The following is a 22,459-nucleotide window of genomic DNA, read 5'->3' as shown; positions in this document are numbered from 1 at the left end:
GCATTGATTGCTGAGGAATCACTCTTCTTGCTATTCTTTGGAACTCTGCATTCATATGCTTATATCTTTCCTTTTCTCCTTTGCTTTTCACTTCTCTTCTTTTCACAGCTATTTGTAAGGCTTCCCCAGACAGCCATTTTGCTTTTTTGCATTTCTTTTCCATGGGGATGGTCTTGATCCCTCCTGTACAATGTGTTTGTGACATTGTCCATAGTTCATTAGGCACTCTATCAGATCTAGTCCCTTAAATCTATTTCTCCCTCCCACTGTATAATCATAAGGGATTTGATTTAGGTCATACTTTCTTCAATTTAAGTCTGAATTTGGCAATAAGGAGTTCATGATCTGAGCCACAGTCAGCTCCCAGTCTTGTTTTTGCTGACTGTATAGAGCTTCTCCATCTTTGGCTGCAAAGAATATAATCAATCTGATTTTGGTGTTGACTGTCTGGTGATGTCCATGTATAGACTCTTCTGGAATCAAGATTGCCAGGAGAAATATCAATAACCTCAGATATGCAAATGACACCACCCTTATGGCAGAAAGTGAAGAGGAACTAAAAAGCCTCTTGAAGAAAGTGAAAGAGGAGAATGAAAAAGTTGGCTTAAAGCTCAACATTCAGAAAAGGAAGATCATGGCATCCTGTCCCATCACTTCATGGGAAATAGATGGGGAAACAGTGGAAACAGTGTCAGACTTTATTTTTTGGGGCTCCAAAATCATTGCAGATGGTGACTGCAGCCATGAAATTAAAAGACGTTTACTCCTTGGAAGGAAAGTTATGACCAACCTAGATAGCATATTCAAAAGCAGAGATATTACTTTGCCAACAAAGGTCCGTCTAGTCAAGGCTATGGTTTTTCCAGTGGTCATGTATGGATGTGAGAGTTGGACTGTGAAGAAAGCTGAGCACCGAAGAATTGATGCTTTTGAACTGTGGTGATCCAACCAGTCCATTCTGAAGGAGATCAGCCCTGGGTGTTCTTTGGAAAGAATGATGCTAAAGCTGAAATTCCAGTACTTTGGCCACCTCATGCGAAGAGTTGACTCATTGGAAAAGACTCTGATGCTGGGAGGGATTGGGGGCAGGAGGAGAAGGGGACGACAGAGGATGAGATGGCTGGATGGCATCACTGACTCGATGGACATTGAGTCTGAGTGAACTCTGGGAATTGGTGATGGACAGGGAGGCCTGGCGTGGTGTGATTCATGGGGTCGCAAAGAGTCGAACACGACTGAAAGACTGAACTGAACTGAACTGAACTGAGTCAGATGAATCTATTTAATGCATCAGCAGTCTTATTCCCAGCTCTGCCCAGATCCTCTGCAAGCCCTTGATCTGCCCACCCAGCCTCTCTTTTGCAAAATAACACTTTGTGTCTTATTGCCTCATAATGTCCTTGTCACAGGCAATCCTGGGCAGAGAAACACTTTGGATTTCTCATGTTTCCAGTTAGCCTTGTGGACAAGTCCCTTGGTCTCCCTCGGCTTACTTTTTTGCATCTGTGCAATGAAAGCATTGGGCCAGCCACGCAGTGGACTAGCTCCTTTCTCAGCTCTGCAAGTGTAGGGTTTTGCATCTTTACACCTCTCCTGGTTCCTCAGTGGTGACAGAGAGACACTGACATCAGTGGGGGTGGATGGGAAGCTGCAAATGCTTCCATTTGAGCTTTGGGGTTGAATCATGTTGGTAATTTCAAAGTCTCATTATCTTAGTCCCTAGTGTTTGCTTCTAAACAAATGTAGTTCTTGGGGGGAAGGGGTGTTGGAATAACAATGTTGGTAATAGTTCCACTGGGGAAAGTGAAGAGTATTTGGAGTTTTTAATGTAGAACCTTGAAGTGACCAAATGCTGCTCAGAGTTTGTCCCTGGGGCACCCCAGTCTTCATCAAGGACTCTACTATGTTTGGAACAGAGCCTGTAGTTAGGCGGCGGCTGGGTGATGAAGAATCACATAGCTGGGGTGGAGACAATAACTGTAGTTGCCAGCTTGGGCTTGGGGTCCAACAGCCTGATTCTAAGCCTCCATAGCCTTCTCTCACTTCATAGCAATGTGACAAGCTCTGCATTCCTCATTCTCCATAAAGCAAGAATGGTAGCCCCTCTCAAATGGGTGTGAGTATCTAGTTAACTATTGTTCAATTCAAACTCTACAGAGGATGATCTGGTTTTTCAAGAGACCTGGCAGAACCAGAAGCTGCTCTGAGTTGCCCTTTCTGGCAGAGCTGTGATGTGTCTGTGCTTGAAAATTCTTCAATGAGAACTGCATCTGATGTTTTCCTCACCTACAGTCAAGCCCATGCTGAAAAGAGGGATGTAGGTGGGGCCAGACACTGCGTTATATAAAGTTTATCCTTATCACAACACTTTACCATTGTTACTCTTATCCCCATATTTTAAAGGAGGACACTGAGTTGCAGAGAGGTAAAATTTGGCAAAGATGACAGAGTCATAGGTGGAAGAGCTGGGATTCAGATTTATGTCTGCAATGTCTGTGTTCTTCTGCTTATGCCAGGAGTCCTAATGAGAATTGCTAATGCTGGACCTCCCCACTCCGAGACTCCATTTACCAATAGCTGCAAACAAATGACAAGAAACTGTTTCACTGAACTTTTCTTGACCATAGATAAGTGCTTTAAGGATCAAGAAGCATGAGATGAAATGACACCACATGTAAGACGGGTTGTAGAAATGACAGGAATTAATGCATTTGCACTATGCTGGGGCAGCTCCTAATCAAGAGCTAATGTCTATTTCTTCTCCTATGGATCTAGGCTGGCCCTATTACCTGCTTTAGCCATTAAAACAAGGTGGAGTTGATGGCATGCCACTTTCAACTCTAGGTCTCAAGAAGTTTTGTGTATTCTGTCGTGGACACCTGCCAAGATGCCATGAAGACAAACTCAGGCTATGGTGCTGGAGAATGGGAGATTAGATGGAACAGAACCAAGATGCCTTGGCCCAAAGAGAGAGAAGCCCTAGAGGCAGAGCTGCCTTCTTTAGCTATAGTGGACTGTATGCATGACTGAATCCAGCCAATACTAGAAAAACCACTAAGCTGAACCCAGCCTAAACGGCCTACCCACGCAATTGTGCCCTAAATGAATGGTTGTTGTTTGAACACATTCCATTTTTGAAATAGCCTTTTTATTCTGGAACAATTACAAATTTTTGAAAGAGTTGAAAAGGTAATATGCCTGTCACCTAGCTTCAATTTCCCCTAATATTACCATCTTATATATTATTGTGGTACATTTGTGAAAACTGACACCAACTTTGGCATATTACTATGAACAGAACTGTTGATATCATGTAGATCTTGCAAGTTTTTCCACTAATAGCCTTTTCTACTCTAGGGTTCAAAACAAGACTCCAAAATTCGTTGTGTTAATGTATTTCCTTAGTCGCCTCCAATCTGTGACAGTTTCTCAGTCTTCCTAGTTTTCATGACTTGAGATTTAGAGGGGGTACTAGTTGGGAGTTTTGTAGATGGTATCTCAATTTGGATTTGTCTGATTTTTTTTTTCCCATGATTAGACTGGGGCTATGGATTCTTTAAAATACTGCAGAAGTGAGTTGTTTTTATCATGAGATCCGCTTGACAACACTGATGATGTTAACCTTGACACTTGGTTAAAGGAGTGTTTTCCAGGTTTCTCCACCATAAAGTTACTCTTTTTTTTCCTAAGGCACTATATTTTTGTCTGGTTTGTAGCAGCAGTAGGTAGCTGTTATATATTACTGCATTGTCCCACTCATGGCTCTCTAAATCTGACTCTTCCAATCTATTTCCTGGACTGTTTTCCAACTTTAGTCCTTTGGTCAACAATCCATTGTAATATTGCTCACACATGGTGAGTGCTAAAACAAACTTTTTGTTTCACTTTTGAAATTTTAAGAATCTTTCTCGATTCTTGTCAAATGCTCCTGTTTTGTAAACCTTCCCTGGTTTGCTCCGTAAAGTCTTAGTGTATTCATCCACTCATTTGTTCATTTTATTGAGCACCATCTATGTGCCAGATACTCTTCTCAGTTTTGGGCCACAGCCATGAACCAGTCAAAACCCCTACTCTCAGGAAACTTGCCAGGAGGGAAGTTTCTGTGTTTGGGCTTAGTTGTTTCACAGCTTGTGGGATTTTAGTTCCCCAACCAGGGATCAAGCATTTAAAGAAATAATTTTTGATCAAATAATTTAAAGTGAAGTATGTAACTGTGGTCTTCTCTGATATCCACGTCCTCATGCTGCAGATATTAGGTTGTTACCTTGCCACGCACCTCAGTAATCAGTCAGTCAAAAACTAATTCAGTAAATAGTTATTGTGTATGTGCTGTCTACAGTGGAATCTCTCGCATTGCTCTTGGAGCCACAGAATGTCTTGTCCAATTCATTCGGTTGTTAAACTGTGAAAGAGGGACATTGGAGGGATGGCTTATCGGAGCAGAGCTGGGATTACAATGCAGATCCATGAACTTCTAGCTTGAGGTTCTTTCCACTATGTCCCATTGCTCTCTTGGCTAATAAAAAGGAATGACTGGGGTCTTCCCTGGTGGTCCAGTGGTTAAGAATCCACGTTGCAGTGGAGGGGACTCAGGTTTGATCCCTGGTTGGGGAACTAAAATCCCACATGCCAGGGAGCAACTAAACCCAAGTACCACAACTACTGAGTCTGCATACTGCAGTGAAAGATCCTGCATGATGCAACTAAGACCTGATGCTGCCAAATAAATAAATAATTTTTTTATTTAAAAAATGAAAAGGATTGGGCTTATCGCAAGGTTCCACTGCTTATTGCTTATATAACATTCAGCAAGCTACTCATCTCTTTTTTTAAAATTTTATTTTTAATTGGAGGATAGTTACTTTACAATATTGTGATGGCTTCTGCCATATATGCTTCCCACATAGCTCAGTCGGCAAAGCATCTGCCTGCAATGTGGGAGACCTGGGTTCAATTCCTGGGTCGGGAAGATCCCCTGGAGAGAGAAATGGCAACCCACTCCAGTATTCTTGCCTGGAGAATCCCATGGACAGAGGAGCCTGGCGGGCTCCAATTCATGGGATTGAAAGAGTCAGACACAACTTAGCACCATCTTTCTTTATTTCTTTTCTGCCATATATCAACATGAATCAGTCACAGGTACACACATGTCCCCCTCCTCTTTTAACAGTCCCTTCCACTACTCATCTTTCTGAACCTCAATTTCTGCAGCTGGGCATGTGCATGCTAAGTTGCTTCAGTCGTGTCCGACTGTTTGTAACCCCATGGACGGTAGCCCTCCAGGGTCCTCTGTCCATGAGATTCTCCAGGCAGGAATACTGGAGCGGGTTGCCATTCTCTCATCCAGGGGATCCTCCCCACCCAGGGATCAAACTGTGTCTTTTAAGCTTCTGCATTAGCAGCCAAGTTCTTTACCATTAGCACCACTTGGGAAGCCCCTGACCTCTTATAGGCACTTCATCTACTTTATTCTCTTTCTCAGCTATTGAGACTGCCTAGTTTTTCCTATCACTCTCTGCTTTATTCATTTCTTTTGTTTTTCTCCATTCCCAATTCATACTCAGATACAGAATATTGCTTCCTTTTTGAGAAAACAGAGCCTTTTGTGGTTGGTTTGATGTCAGTGGTAGATAATAAACTTTCCAAAATAACCCAGAGCAAATGTGTGTGTGTGTGTGTGTGTGTGTGTGTGTGTGTGTTCAAAGTATCTATACCCTAGTTAAGGATTGGAAATGGCTGCTGGAAGTGGAGGGCAAAGTTGAGTCCACACCTGAAGAACACACTGCAAACGCTGATAAAGACTGGAGGACCTGATCATTTGTCCTGAAGAAACTAAAGCAGTTGTGCTGATAAATGGACCAATTGAGAACAATTAAAAATCTCAACCACTTATCTGAATCCAAACAAGAACTTCTGTGAGTTTGAAGGTAAGAAGTCATTTATGCAGAAACTCAGAAAACAGGATTACTTGAGAAAGAGGACATTTATAGCAAAGTTTCACCTCTACACATCCTTATGTACAGAAATAGGGACAAAGCAGAGTTTTGCGTGAGGGGGGTCCTCTGACTCTCTGCCAGGTATGGGCTGGGGAAGGTGGGGGGGTGGGTATAATGACACAAAACAACCCCAGATAATGACAAATTGGGTTCACATACAGCACAGATTCTTTCTTTTTTCACTACTTCTGCTTGAACTTTGTGGTTTTTCTTGGAGAGATTGGTGCCCCAGAAGGAAGGGTAGAAAGAACCAATTGACTGTTCTCAAAACAAAACAAAACTCAACAAAGGTCCTTTCTTCCTCAAGGACTATTCCCATGGAAAGTAAAAAGTGAGCCCACTTGGAATTACCTGACTGCAAAACAATGCCACTTTTATTAAAGAGAGTTAGTTTTTCACTCACCCAATTTAAACATGGCTCCACAGAAATTGCCAAAGTCTTCAAACGGATATGGTCCTCAGACTAGAGACTGAGACAGAGAAACTTAAGGCTGAAAGAATTTTTTTTTTCTTTTTTGAGTGAACAAAAATAGGGGTTTAGACAGGAGCCACTCTTCTCAAATTATGTTCATAATAAGATATGTTGTTCAGATATTCACTGGCCAGCAAGGAGACCTTGTGTAACAATCTTTCCCCCACTGCTTTTGGAAGAGAGTAGTTGCTTTGGTTCTCAGAATATTTTAAACCAACCCAGCAATTTTTTTTTTTTTAGCACACTTAGATTTGGTTTGGGGTTCTGTTTAGTGTTTATTTAATAATACATATTTGTGTTGGGATGGGCACATTGGCCAACTTTCTCTCTGAAAATGGCACATCACCTTTGAACTCATAAGGAGTATAAGGAGGTAACAATGTGACACCATGGAAGAGAATTCCCTCCCATCTGAGTGAGGGGAGCAAGGGATTTGCTTTTTCTGCAATTAAAGTTGAGTAGAAGGTAGTTGTTATAACTCATCCTTAGTTCTTTCATTCCGTATTTCAGGAATCTTCCAGAACATGATCACCCAAGAGGGGCATTAAAAGTGTATCTCATAGAGCTGTGGGAAAATACAAGATCTGAGCAGGAAACCAGAAAGCAAGGGTTAACAGTCCTCTGAGGATCCATATCACGTGTGGTTTTCACTCCATGTCTTTTTCACAAGATCACTGTGTGATAGATCTTGGTGTGGGTTTTGACTTAGGTGTGCAGTAAATTGTATTTTTTTTTTTTTTTTTGTAAACCAAAGACCAAACTAGGATTTGAAGAAATCTTGTTCATCAGTAAAAAGATTCAAATAGACAAGGGTCTCTTGGGGACAAAGGCTTTGTCTTGATTATCATTTTATCTTCTGTACTAAGAAGAATAGGGTTCACTTAATGTCTGTTGAGGGAATGGAGATCAAATACCATTGGTCAGCACACAATCCTAAATGCTGGAGGGACAGATTCACTCAACATGATGAGGGATGCAGACTGTGGGACAGATTTTCCTTCTCTGTTGCCTCAAGACCAACAAAAAGGATATTTTTGTTTCAAAAGAATTTTTGCCACTCATTCCTATGAGGAAATGGCCAGGAGAAATAAATAACCAACATGGACATTGACACAAGTTTTGAGAAATTTTGCGGCCAAAAGATTTCTGCATTTTGTATTCGGATTCCCTTACTCAGACTATTCCTTCCCACCTGGTATCATACATTTTAGAGGCCAAATTACTCCAGAGCCCCAGACTAAGCAACACCTATTTATTTGTTTCTTGCCTTGAATGTTGCCCCATATACTCTAACAGCGCTAATCTGTAATTTTCCCATTTGAGCAGAAAATATGTATGAGTTCCTTGCATGTACAGGAAGCAAAATGCTTGCCAGTGGTGGCAGAGGGATATGCGAGACATGGTTTTTAAAGCTCAAGATACTCACAGACTAAAAGAGAGAAAGATAGGTGTAGAAATGATTACAACAGGAAATGGTAAGTGCTCTGAAGGGGTGTTAGTGTGGCCTGAAGGTGTTGGCAACCAACCTGGCTCTTGGAGATTCTTTTCCGCTTGTGATGTTTTTGTCACAGGTGGAGGGACCTTATAAAAAATCATTGGCGAGAAGATGCTGCGGAGAATGGTATTGAACACATGGACATTGTGCGTCCTCTTTAGGAGAACTCTGGGGGAGCAATTGACCAACTGGCCTCAGCATCAAGAACACATCTCTTCCCTGAAAAATGATTCAGCTTTGCCTTGATTGGGATGAGATTGGATGCCCCTTTACAGATCAGTTGTTGATGAAATTTGAGCCAAAGTTTTGGCTCACCCCACTGCACCTGTCAGTAACTGAAGGCGTACATAGAGCTACAGGAGTTCATTCTAGATTCTGTTGTAATTTCCTATCTTTTCTTAAGCTGCTATCTTTCCTTCTCATTACCTTTCAACTTATGTCATTTCTGTCCTTGTTTTAAGATTTCCTGAGATATTTTTGCTCTAGGCAGAAAAAGATGATATAACAAAAACAAAAATAACAATACACGTTCCCCCCTCACCATCAGAAAGAGACCCTTGAGCTGACACATGTTAGAAAGGAGGTGAATAGGATGGTGGAGGAGAGGTTTTAGGCAGAATAACAGCCTATGGAAAAACAGGAAGCTGTAAATGGGACACGGGTTCTGGTTCCCATCTCAGTGGTATAAAGGAGATTTCTATAACAACACATTTCCCCCGTTAACTTCATTTTCTTGCTCTGCCCAAGTACCATCAGTACAAATATATTTTGAATATATTCTGTTAGGTTGAGCAAGCATGTCTCTTTGGGGTGATCACAAAGGAGCTTTACTCGGCCTGCCTTCCATTCTTTTAAGTCCACTCTGGGAGCCTACTAATCCTCCTGGTCCTAGGAGAAAACTCAGGCCCCAGGATTGCCCTGGTGTCTCTTCACTTTATCATCAAACAGCATTTTGATGGCAGAATTACAATGTCTCACCCAGTATGACTTTTTTCTGTCGCTGTTGTTTTTTTCTTTTTACTTTTTTTCTTTTGAGCCTTTTATTTTGTTTTGGGATATAGCTGATTAACGGTGTTGTGATAGTTTCAGGTGGACAGTGAAGAGACTCAGCCATACATACACATGTATCCATTCTCTCCCAAACTCCCCTCCCATCCAGGCTGCTACATGACGCTGGGCAGAGTTCCCTGTGCTATACAGCAGGTCTTTGTCTGGTTATCCATTTAAAATATATCAGTGTGTACCTCACCACCCCAAACTCCCTAACTCTCTCATCCCCCGGCAACCATAAGGTTTTTTTTTTCCTAAGTCTGTGAGTCTCTTTCTGTTTTGTAAGTAAGTTCATTTGTATCATTTCTTTTTAGATTCCACATGTAAGGGATGTCATACAGTATTTCTCCTTCTCTGTCTGACTTACCTCACTCAGTATGACCCTCTCGAGGTCCATCCATATTGCTGCAAGTGGCATTATTTCATTCTTTTTAATGGTTGAGTAATATTCCATTGTGTATATGCACCACATCTTCTGCATCCATTCCTATGTCAATGGACATTTAGGTTGCTTCCATGTTTTGGTTATTGGAAACAGTGCTGCAATGATTGTTGGGGCGAATGTATCCTTTGGATCATGTTTTCTCTGGGTATATGCCCAGGACTGAGATTGTAGTCACATGTTAGCTCTTTTTTTAGTTTCCTAAGGAACCTCTATACTGTTCTCCATAGTGGTTGCACCAATTTACATTTCCACCAACCGTGTAGGAGTCACCCAATATAATTCTAAGTTGATGAGACCTGAGACTTTACTTTTCCTCCAGCTCAAGAGGGAAGCCTGAAGTTGGGGAAGGGGTAGAGAATTGGCTTCTCCAATCCTTTGCTGGTCCTTGTCTTCCTGTCAAGGCTTCTGAGCCTTCCAGCTTTGGAATTCAGGGAGGGATAGGAAGGTTTTCACTCTACTGATGCTGCATGGAGACCAATCAGCTGCCATGTGAACTGCTCAGCCTGACAGTTGACTCCATCTTTTGCTTCAAGGACCAGTGGCAAGTAGGAACAACTTGGAAACACAAGCTTATTCTTTGCTTCTAGTCCCAGAGTTTCTTTGCTGTTACTGTCCATGATGCTGAAGGAATCCTCTCAGCCTTTCTAATGTATGCATGAGGGATGAGAACCCAGTGGGGCAACCCTTGATGAGTAGGGGTGGCTCCTGATGAGCTAGTGCTCCCCTTTCCCACTTCTTAGAAGGTTGATCCAAGGGGCACCCTACAAACCTCTGGGACGGTTCCTAGGGAGACAGAGCCCTGGTTGCCTAGAGAAGTGAGCTCAGTGAAACAACCATGGACCATAATTTCCTCCTCTCCACGCTGCACTCCTTCTGAACTCCCAAACCTGTATTTAGTGGTCATTTCCTCAAATGGACTACCTGCCTGCAAGCCCTTGTCTTAAGCTATGCTTTTTGGAGGTGCTCAGGCTAAAACTCAATGGACATGCATTTGGGCAAATTCCAGGAGAGAGCAAAGGACAAGGGAGCCTGGCGTGCTGCAGTCCATGGGGTTGCAAAGAGTTGAACATGACTTAGTGACTGAATAACATCAGTGGGCTAAAACAGAAATCTATCCATTAGATACCTTTTCAGATTTCTCAACAGTTTAAGACTGACTCTTTTGGAGGTGCTTTCATGGGTTCTTCAGGGAACGCCATTACTGGGGATCGCTCACCCATACTTCCTGGCCAGAGCAATGGCATCTTTATGTCCATGGATGGTTATCTTCTTCCTTAGCCTCTACCCAGGACCAGCTACATAATTTGTGGGGCCTGGTGCAAAATGAAAGCATCAGGCTGTTTGTTAAAAAAAGTATTCAGAATCTCAAAATGACAGTAGCTGAGCATTAAACCCAAGTGTGGGGCCCTTCTGAGAGCCCTGCATGAAGCCTCTCCTGACGAATATAACCCCGTTATATTTCATCACGTTTCTAATCTGACTCCTCAGCAGGGCTCTTTCACAGAGAGGTCCACATCTGGTCCATGGGAAACCCACATCCTCTACCCCACACTTGCTGACTCTATGCTTCATCAGCCTTTTCCCTTTTAGATTTCTCAGCAAAAGTCATGCGCTGTGTGCTGAGTGCTGGCTGCCTTCAAGATGGTGCTCAAGGATACCAGCTTCTTGTTTTTCACACTCTCTGGTGCAGAACTAGGACTGACTTATATGACCAAGAAAACACTGTGGAAGCCATGGGTGTGGCATCCAAGGGCAGGTCTTTGATCCCTTGGTTTTCTTTCTCCAGGGGAAGCCAGCTACCATGCTGTCGGGACACTCAAGATGCCCTATGGTGATGCCATTACAGAAAAGACCTGGCCAGAAGTTAGCACCAACTTGCCAGCCGTGTGAGTGAGTACCTTGGAGTGCATGCATCCTTTGGCCCCAGTAGAGTAGAGACTTCGGATGGTGCAGCCCTGGGTGACGTTTGACTGCAACCACAGGAGATCCCAAACCAGAGCTGACTTAAATCCTCACATACAAAACCATGAGTGATCACCAACCATTATGGTGATTTTGAGCCCTCAGCTGTGGGATGGTATAACCTATAACAAAGGATTGCTAAGACAGCAAATCAAACCTCCCATTGGGTGGGGGAATGGCTCTCTTGAAAGAAATCTCCCGGGATCCTCTGTCAGTCTCTACACTTTCTACGGACCAGGGAGAGATTGTCTGTGGGGTCATTTTAGGGCCTGAGTGACCTGGAGGGACCAGCTCATCCTGGAAGAGAAAAGCCATCATTTTCTGGGTGGTGGGCTTCCCTGGTAGCTCAGCTGGTCAAGGATCCACCTGCAGTGTGGGAGACCTGGGTCTGATCCCAGGGTTGGGAAGATCCCCTGGGGAAGGGATAGGCTACCCACTCCAGTATTCTTGGGCGTTTCGGCTTCCCTGGTAGCTCAGCTGGTCAAGAATCTGCCTGCAATGCAGGAGACCCCAGTTTGATCTGCTGGAGAAGGGATAGGCTGCCCACTCCAGTATTCTTGGGCTTCCCTGGTGGCTCAAATGGTGGTACTGATCCTTTTTATACACTCAATTTTATACCGGAGATTTAAACAAGCTACTTACAGATTTTTTTGCCACTTATTTTGATTATCTTTTGCATCTCGTTTAAGGACTTCATTTTAAAATATACTTTTTTTATTTTATTTTTAAACTTTACATAATTGTATTAGTTTTGCCAAATATCAAAATGAATCCGCCACAGGTATACATGTGTGCCCCACCCTGAACCCTCCTGACTTCCATTTTTTTTACCTCCATATATTTTCTGTGTCCAATTCGAAAATCAATGTGACCAATGCCTTGGTTAGGACATCCCTTCCTCCTCCATATTCTCAATGATAGCATCTCCATGAATTCATTTTGGAAAACATTCTGCATTACAGAACTTCGTTGATTTAGTGTATCGGTGTCCCTACCACAGCCAGATTGGGTAGCCATGACCTTGGAAAACCAAGGAGTCCAAAACAGTGGGCATATTCACTAGAAAACAGGAGTCTGGAAACCAGCCCATGTTCTGGGAAAGATCTTTTAGCCAAAGAACTCAAATCCGTGTTCAGATTTGCATGAGTAAAATTCCAAAAAGAGAGAGAGAGGGGGAGAGAGAGAGAGCGAGCCCCACTTCTGCAATTCTGGACTAATTCTGCTAATCATGGATTTATTACTAAGGACTGATAATTTATGTAGCATCTAATCAATGACTTATTTCCATCCAACAGGGACCTGGGATTTGCTGGGGGTGTTCGGGGAACTGAAGTACTGTTATTGTTCTTCCTCTCACAAGCTGTGTGACCTAAGGTCATGCTCATGCCTGCTCTGTGCCTCAATGGCTTCCTCTGTGTGAGGCTGAGAATACCTGACAACCGGAGATAAAAGATCACAGGGCTTTGAGGTGCTGTCAGTGCTTCACCTATTTGAGGTTTCATTATTATTTTGCCTTTTATATTTAGAATCGTTTTCTGGAAGAGGGGAGAAAAATGGCTTATCTGACATTATAAACACATTAAAAGTCAAATTAAAAAAACAAGCCCTTGCTGATGACTGTTAAGCCAGTTTCTGTTAATTGAATCATATTTCCCCATTGATTTGCATAAAGAATGATGATTGGTTTCCATGGGGGCAGGGGGCTTGCAACAATGTGAAATCACACTCAGAAGTGTAGAAAATCTTTAAGCAGTTATTTTAAATACCAAAAAAAAAAAAAAAGGCCATAAATATGAATGTAACATGCCAGTGAACATACTGGATTCTTGGAAGAACGTTCCATGTGTGCGGTGGGGCTGCATGCTTTTGGAGGGAGTGGGGAGGGGTCCCCTTAGGTAATTAGGAGAGCCTCCCAATCCTGAAGGAAGTGAAATCCTTCCACTCATCATGGGAAGATTTTTCTCAGGGAGAGAAATGTTGGATTGGCCAGAAATTTGTTCTTTTTTTTCCATACCATCTTACGGAAAGATCCGAACGAACTTATCGGCCAACCCAAGAGCTGTGAATAAATCAGGGTTTGGTTGGGAGAACAAGAGCTACTCTGTAGATTCTAGGGAAAAGGGTTCTACTAAAAGGAATTAGGGGCAAGTAAGACTGTTGGAACAGCTAGAGGAGGAAAACTACCATGGCTGGTCTTAGCCTGAAGCAGCCAAAAGGTTCTCATGAGCTCTCATTCCCAAGTGTGTCTGGGAAGCGACAACCCGAAGCTCCTGGGCTCCAGCAGAAAAGCAGGTGTTCTCAGGAGCCCTCTGGGAAGCTGCTGTGAATCTCACAGCCTGGCTGCTACTCCCTCCTCCGAAGCAAACAGTCCCTCCTCCCCTGTGCTTTCCAGGATTGGGTCTCTCACTGGCCAGCTCTCCCCAGGAACCACACAATGAAAGGCAATCCAGGAAATGAGCCCGGCTCTCTTTATGCAGCCAGGAGGTGAGCTTTGCAGGGAGAGAAATGATGCTGAATCTTTCAAGACATCTCCACACAAGGAGAAAGCCAAGGCTCCCTGTGTTCCTATTGCCCGTGTCATCTCCATGGAGCCACCAGCAAGGTTAGGAAGCAGGTCACATTCGTATTTTAACCTTTAAAAAAAATGATAAAAACAAAGCTCAGAAAAGTTAAATAGCCAGCCCAGGGCTATGCAACTGGTATGTAGCCATCAGGATTCAAACCTAGATCTACATAAGGGGAAACCCCATGCTCTTCTGGTATTTTTTTACAGGTTGGCTGGTGGTTCAAACATTTGCTGTATCAGAGTCACCTGGAGGAATCACCCCACCCCCAGAGTTTCTGAGTCAGAAGGTCTAGGGTGGGACCTGAGATTTGAGTTTCTATTAAGTTCCCAGTTGATGCAGCTGCTGTTGATCTTGTGACCACACTTGGAAAACTCCAGAGCAGGAAGGCAACCCTGTTGTTCTCCATCTCAATCTGCTGGTGCTCAGGTCAGGCAGATCCCATAAAATACCACATTGGCTTGAATACTTTTCACTGCCCTTGCCTATGGCTCCCATCAAGTGGCCTAATTGCTATGCTTGGTTATGTGGGTGTGTGTGTTAGCTGTACAGCCTTAGCCTGTAAATCACACAGCTGAATGAAAATGAATGGGCTCATATTTCTGAGTGCCACCTTATTTGGAAGCCAATGAGGATCCCGGGTACTATGCATATGTTCCTGATTGAACCAGAATACCAAATGAAACTTTAAAGCTGATTATTTATTATTTCATTGTGAGTTTTTTTTTTTTTTTTAAGAAATCAGCATTTGATAAGTAAATGGCCCAAATCTTGCTCTGGCATTCACAGAAGTCACATTAGTCTTGATGAATTATTTGCTTACTCATTGAATATGTAATTTAATTCAATAGAAATTGCATGGCAATTTAGCACACATTAATGAACAGATACTATCTCACAGCTTAATGAACCTGTCATCCTTTTAAGGTAGGGAAAATATTTAAGGAATTAACAATCAACTAGGAAGAAGGCTGTTCAGATATTCAATGGGTTTAACCAACTTTTATGAACTCTTTCAGGTAGAGATACACAGATTTCAAACACCCAGTTCAATACAAGTGGGTAGCTGCTAGCTGTCTTTGGAGAAAGTCAGGAAGACCCAAGTGTGGACCCAAGCAATGCCTCTGACTAGCTAGAGGATACTAGCTTGTCACCTAGTCTCTGGGGTCCTCACCTGTCAAATGGGGTTTCTAATTCTTATCTTCCAGGATCACTGTGAAGATTAAATGAGATAAAAAATGGATGTAAAGGTTCTGAAATGTTGATTCTCAACACATGACTATTATTATTATAATGTTACTGCTTATCTGAGCAGTGATGTTCTCCTTCTTTTCTTTCTTTCTTTCCTTCCTTTGTTCCTCTTGTCCTCTCTCCCTTCTTTCCTCCATTCATGTATTAAATAAATGTTTCTTTTTCTTTTGTATTTACTGGTTTATTATAAAATATACAACTCAGCAAGAACCAAATGAAGAGACATACAGATGAGGAGGCTTGAGAGAAGAGCTCAAATTTGATCCCAGGTAAGCCAGCTTTCAGAGAAGGCAATGGCAACCCACTCCAGTGTTCTTGCCTGGAGAATCCCATGGACCTCCCGGGCTGCTGTCTATGGGGTCACACAGAGTCGGACATAACTGAAGCGACTTAGCAGCAGCAGCAGCAGCAGCAAGCCAGCTCTAGGGCCCACACAGGTAACCATTCTGTCATACTACAAGGTCCAGGATGGATAAACATGGTTTGACCTCATGAATTTGCTGTTTATTAAGCACATGGCCTTGGGCGAGCTACTTTGCCTCACCAGTTCTCAGGGTGTCCATCTGTGCCCTGGGACAACACACAAAATTCAGTGAGTGGTCATGGGATCGACCCATAGCAACACGGGATAGCGCTTTGTCAGCTGGAAGTTGCCAGATGTCAGAATGGCTGTGATTCCTTCAGTGCAACTGGGACTCTGAGTTCCAACAGGTGTCAAGACAGAGAAGCTGGGATGATTACCTGACAGTCAACTTCCAGAAGACGAGCTGAGGTGGTAGGACTGAGATGCTATTTTTAGGCTGATCCTTGCAGCACAGCCCATGTTGTCCGTTATCTCAGCTTCCTGTTCCTGTGGGGATGAGTTGTGTTGGGTGAGATTCTTTGCTTTTCTGTTCTACTCAGCAGGAATAGCACAGAAGACAAGGGAAACCGAAAGAAAGATGGATGTTGGCTCCAGACAGAAGATCTGCTCTGTTAGTAGGAAGAGATGGACCTTGGCGCTGACTCAGGTGGGCTTTCTCATTGGATCTAGAAGCAGTACTATCAGCCGCTTCTCTTAGGAACATCAGAAACACCTCTGTTACTCTTTGTTCATAACAAACAGGACTCAAGCCAGCCCTGGACAGAACTGAGAGTTGGCACAGCTTACGAGCATCTCTGAGTCCAGAGCCCTCGGATGGTGGGTTTTCCAGGACTAATCAGAGTGAATGGATGAGGAGCTTTAGGCTTGTGTGGCCAGGAGGTTCCTCAGCAGCCAGGGCTAAAGTGATTCTGTTTGGTGCTGTCTCCGTAAACTGGGTCAGTGGGTCAACCGGGCCTTTATATGCCAACCAGGCTGCCAATATTTATGTTTAGGGTCAGATCTGGGACAGTAAAAAAGATCTGGACAAAAGAAATCCTTTCAGAACCTTTCTGTGCTGATATTGGCTACACAAAGGGGCTGGTGATCATTCAGAGGTCACACCATGGTGTTTTGCACAATAACCTTCTTTGGCATGTAAGTAAGCAAAGGATAAGAGAGGAAAACAAAAATTCATTGATTCCCCCCCCCCCTCCTTTAAATGAAAGGTAGATAAAGTGATTTTATATTTGAGGATGCCTCGCTGGCATATTGGAGCTTCCCAGGTGGTGCTAGTGGTAAAGAGTTTGCCTGCCAATATAGGAGACGCAGGAGACGTGCGTTCAATCCTTGGTTCGCAAAGATCCCCTGGAGAAGGAAATGGCAACCAACTCCAATTTTCTTGCCTGGAGAATCTCATGGACAAGAAGAGCCTGGTGGGCTGCAGTCTCTGGGGTCACAGAGAGTTGGACACAACTGAAGTGACTTAGCACACACACACAGCTGGCATATTAACCAGTCAGCAGGAGTTAGAATAGATTTAATCCTCTAATCCATACTAATGTGGCCATTAAAAACCTTGTTTGTTTATTAAATCTATCTTTTTGATGTTTTTAATACAGTCCTTCACATGCTGTGTCAGTGCTGAATAAAGATGATATTTGGCATTTATTAAAGGCTTCCTTTAATTGAGCCAGGCACGGTGCTAAAGAAAACACATGATCACATGATCTCATTCAGTCCTCGCCTCAAATGTGTGAGAAGGCACCTGTTTCAATTCCCATTTTACAGATGAGAAAGTCGAGGTACAGAGAGGCTCAATAATTTGCTGAAGTTCCTTTAGATCATCAGGAGGGGAGTCGGGGATTGATCCCCAGTCATCCTCGGTGAGTTCGTGCACTTGAACATCACACTGTAGGCCTGATGGGGATTCCTGCAGCTGGGTGGAGGGTCACCCCTGTTCAGGTGGTGACAGGTGACAGAAAGGAGCCTAGCCTGGGCAGATGCCCCCTGCATGCTGAACACAGAGCTAAGTTTCTGATCCATGACCTCATTTTGTGTCCTGAACAAATGCTTATGCATTGATCCAGCTCTGAGCATCACCAGAACATTCTCTGGAAACTGAAGTAGAATCTTGAATTTTCTTCATCTCTGATTTAAAATAGCATGGCAGATTTTCTGACCTCTAGACTTGGGGGTAACCAGTAAATTGGTTCATCTATTTGTTCACATCAATGATAATTTTTTGAGCATCTACAGTGTTATGGGTGATAGAGCTTTATCAGGAAATAAGAGAGACAAAGACTTCTTTCCTCAGCAAGCTTATAGTAACTATTTACCAGCACAGGGAATATCAGGCTCAAATAGATAATCCTTTAATAAGTCATAGTTTTCGGGGGAGAGCTCTATAAGGCAATAATACACTTTAATACTACATGAAAAATGCCGGGACAGAGGTAGAAAGCCAATTGGATCTCAGTGTGGTACCTAGTCTCCATGACAACCCCAAGAGGTCCTCATATTTGATACCCTTATGTAGCTGGTCCCCTCTCCTGTGAAAAGGCTGACCCGAGAGGCATAAATGATATTGTAGGGACTTCTCTGGTGGTCCAGTGGTTAAAACTCTACTCTTCCATTGCAGTGAGTACAGGTTCACTCCCTGGTCAGGGAACTAAGATACCGCATGCTACATGGTACAACCCCCACACAAAAAAAACCCATGATATTGTAGAAATGATGGCACATGACTTACAAGGCAAGATCAGAAAAAAACTCTGGTTTTTGCCCTGTTTTTGGAATCACTCTCTCTAGTAAAAACCAGCTGCCACGTCATGGTCATGAGGACACGTAAATAGTCCTATAGATAGTTCACATGGTGAGGAATCGACTTCTCCAATAAACAGCCAGTACCAATTTGCCTAACATGAATGAGTCATCTGAAAAGCAAGCCTTGTTCCAGTCAAGCCTTCAGATGATTACAGCCTGGTTCTGATCCGGAATCATCTAGGCAAGCTGCTCCCAAATTCCTGACCCGTTAAAACTGGGAGATAGTTAAGTGTTTATTGTTGTTTCAAGGCATTAGTTATGCAGCAGTAGTTAACAGAAACACTCAGGAACCCAGGCAGGGAAGAGTGGAGGTGGCCATCAGGAAAGGCTTCCTGGAGGAGGTGATCAATGAGTTTGTCTTGAAGGGTGAGTAGGACTCCTAAGTAGGAGTCAGTGTGGCTGAGAAAGAGTGTTAGGGTGGTAAGGGCCTTCCAGGCAGAAGCAACAGTATGTTCTAAGTCCCAGATACTGTTCAGTTAGGCATAGAAAACAAATGCCTGCCAAGCCTAGGCAAGAAATAAACATGATCTGGTGGTTTCTGTGCGCCGTCTACAGAATTGCCTCACAGAGTCCTGGGTGCCCTCTTGGGGTAGAGGCCGTGCAGGATGCAGTTGGGGAGGTTTCAACTCCCAGCATTCCAGAGTCTCACATCCTCCTGCATTTTGCTTCTCTGCACCAAAATAGCAGGGTTATCACTTGGCCATCTTTTGGTCTTGCTGCTTGGGTGGGTGGAGGGGAGAAGACGGGGAACTTCTGAGGCTTGTGGCCCAGTGTGATGATTACTAGGGGCCTGAAATGCAACTAATCCGATGCTCTGTAAGTGTTCATTGCACGTGCTGTGTGTGCTAAGTCACTTCAGTTGTGTCCGACTCTTTGTGACCGTATGGACTGTAGCCTGCTAGTCTTATCTGTCCGTGGGATTCTCTAGGCAAGAACACTGGAGGGGGTTGCCATGTCCTCCTCCAGGGGATCTTTCTTACCCAGGGATTGAACCCACATCTCTTATGTCTCCTGCATTGGCAGGCAGGTTCTTTAGCACTGGCTCGGCCCCATACATTGCATTGCATACCAGGCTTAAAAGACTTTGCATGACAAGAAGAATGCAAAACCAAAAAAAAACACAACAACAACAAGAAATACACACGAGTGAGGCAGACGGCTTCCATTGTGGTGTGCTCTACCTGAGGTTGGAGCAGGAGAAGTAGACAGCCGAGGTTCCTCAGCCCCCACTGAATGCTGCCATGCCAGAATATAGACCCACATTTTCCAGATATTCCCAACCTGTCAAGAGAAGCCAGAAATTGAATTTTCATTGTACAATCTAATTTTCAAAAGGCGACCAACCCAAACTTCTTAGTGGCCACATGCCCCTCACTAGCAGCCTCTTGTTCAAGAGCTCTTTATGAGTCTGGGGAAAACTTAGCTTCTCTTGCATGCTGGCCACAAAACTTTGTCCTCTGCCTCCTGGACAGCCTGTGTCCCAGGTGACTGGTGCAATGATTAACTGTCTCAATGGTTTTCTAAAAGATGATAGGTAACACCTGAACTCCACTGAGCTCCAGTGAGAGGAAGAGAAGTCAGAATGAATCCACATGCAGAATTCCGCAGCACCTTGGCAAAGCTGTCTGTGGCCTAATACTCTTAGGGCAGAAGTGTCAGAACAAAGTTGTACGGTGCAAGGTAGTTGGACACTTTGGACAGGAAGCCCTGCATGCATTTTTGAGGACAACGCCTATAGTCAGACTCAAGGCCTGGCTCCTTTATATGACTTTTTGAGATACTTGATGTGTGGCCATGGGAGGGTGCTAAGCTCCATAATTGTGCCCATTTGACAGATGAGGAAACTGAGTCCCAAGGAATTTTACTAATCTGCCCAAGATCTTGCAGTCAGTAAGAGACAAGGCTGCTGCTGCTAAGTCACTTCAGTCTGATCCGACTCTGTGCAACCCCATAGATGGCAGCCCACCAGGCTCCTCTGTCCATGGATTTTCCAGGCAAGAGTACTGGAGTGGGGTGCCATTGCCTTCTCTGAGAGACAAGGCAGGAATCTCTTATTGGTCTGTTCGAAGCCCACATCACTACCTACACCCCTGTATTTTCTTTCTGGCATCAAAAATGAGAGAGCATGAAGTCTCTCGAGTTTTCATTTGAGAGGAACTCAGCAGTGTCAATCTGATTGGAAGCAGCATTGGCCAGGGGGATTGTGAAATGGAGCATGTAGAGTGAGCAGTTTTTTGTTTTTTTGTTTTCTTAGAATGAGTACTTTGCTTTCCTCTGTCTCCAACCTCAAGTCACTCCCTTGGTGACATGATGGGGAGGGACCTAGATAATTATGAAAGGAATGTCAAGGACAGCCCATGTGTGATATTTAGCCACCTGGTTTGTACTGAGCTTGCAAATTATAATTAGGTGAGTCAGAATTCTTTCCCTGTTGGACCATGTACTTTAATTTGTAGTAGGAGGTGGCATAAAGTAAAAGAAATGCTATGGGATTTGGAGCCTGGGAAATGTGAGTTTCAATCCTGGTTTAGTCACTAACTCACTGTGTGATTTTGGATGGATTGTATAACCTATCTGAGCCTCAGTCTCCACTTCTGTTGTATGGGGACAGTATTCTTTAACAGGGTTCCCAGTGCCATAGTAGGCACTCAATGAAACCTTGTTGAATGAATGAATGAATGGCTGCTTAGGGGGGATAGCAGAGCAGATGGGAGTGAAGTGTTCCTGGAGAGCTGCAATATGTGCAGGGAAGGGAGGGGACTGAGGACAGGAACTGGTGGCAAGAACACCAGGTTTAGGAAACAGTGAAAAGCCCAGTACAGCTTCTTAAGGAGAAGAGTGTAGCCCAAGAGATGCCTGCACTGTGGTCCCTCACCCCAATTATATTTCCCGGGAGACCAAGTGCTCCTAGATGCTGACACTAACAGTTTCTTAAAAAGATCCTTTCATCTCCAATCTCAAAGTGCTTTGCAAGCATTAATTAAATCTCCATACTCCTAGTGGGGTTGCTGCTATTGCTAAGTCGCTTCAGTCGTGTCCAACTCTGTGCAACCCCATAGACGGCAGCCCACCAGGCTCCCCCGTCCCTGGGATTTTCCAGGCAAGAACTCTGGAATGGGTTGCCATTTCCTTCTCCGATGCTTGAAAGTGAAAAGTGAAAGTGAAGTCACTCAGTCGTATCTGACTATTAGCGACCCCATGGACTGCAGCCTACCAGGCTCCTCCATCCATGGGATTTTCCAGGCAAGAGTACTGGAGTGGGGCGCCATTGTCTTACCCCACATACTTACCCCTAGTGGGATAAGTATTATTTATCCACCTTTTGTAGGTGTAGAAATCAGACACAAGAGAAATGATTTGCCCAGGGTGGTGCCTGGGTGGGTACCTTCCCATCCTGCCTCTGGACTTTCAAGCCAGAGTCAGAACACAGTTTTAGGAGAAAGCAGGAAAACAAAACCAGATCCCTTTGCTTTCTCCCTCCTGCACCCTCATATGGATAAGAAACAAAAGTAGGACAGAAAAGTAAGACTCATCATCATAAAATATTATTTCTTACAGTTTTTTTTAATGCACTCTCAAGTGTATGTGTCTCTTCATAGTTTTTAAGAACTTGTGGGCAATGTGGTAGAGAAAATTGTTCTGCTAAGAGTTTCTCTGATATGTCAGATATAAGAACTCTGGATCATATTTCTTATCTATAAAATAGAAATCTTTCTTCAGTGTGTTGTCTTATATATATATGTGTGTGCCTGTGTGTGTGTGTGTGTGTGTGTGTTGGGAGGATTAAATGAGTGTGTGTGTGTGTGTGTGTATTTATATGGTGCTGGTGGTTTAGTCACTAAGTTGTGTCCAACTCCTGTGACCTCCCGGACTTTGGTCCATCAGGCTCTTCTGTCCATGGATTCCCCAGGCAAAAATACTGGAGTGGATTGCCATGTCCTTCTCCAGGAGATCTTCCCGACCCAGGGATCCAACCTACATTTCCTGCCTTGAAGGTGGACTCCACCACTGAGCCATCAGCGACGGCCCCGTGTAATTGAATGTGTGTGTACTAAGTC

General features: G+C 43.7%; 1 long non-coding RNA gene across 3 annotated transcripts in view; it reads left to right on the top strand.

Moving 5' to 3' along the window:
- LOC102402992 overlaps positions 1 to 16,957 on the top strand; it is a 39,100-nt gene extending 22,143 nt beyond the window's left edge. The window contains exons 3-6 of one of the 3 annotated variants that reach the window (XR_006545047.2): positions 11,245 to 11,348; positions 15,440 to 15,504; positions 16,139 to 16,245; positions 16,341 to 16,957. This is a non-coding gene — a long non-coding RNA (uncharacterized LOC102402992). Of the gene's footprint in view, positions 1 to 11,244; positions 11,349 to 12,715; positions 15,407 to 15,439; positions 15,505 to 16,138 lie in introns of those variants that run through there. The other 2 variants (XR_006545046.2, XR_328945.4) reach the window with 2 other exon arrangements.
- The last annotated feature ends 5,502 nt before the right edge of the window (positions 16,958 to 22,459 follow it).

Source organism: Bubalus bubalis, chromosome 15 (genome assembly GCF_019923935.1).
Source record: "Bubalus bubalis isolate 160015118507 breed Murrah chromosome 15, NDDB_SH_1, whole genome shotgun sequence".
Taxonomy (NCBI): Eukaryota; Metazoa; Chordata; class Mammalia; order Artiodactyla; family Bovidae; genus Bubalus; species Bubalus bubalis.
This window is presented reverse-complemented; position numbering and strand designations above follow the sequence as displayed.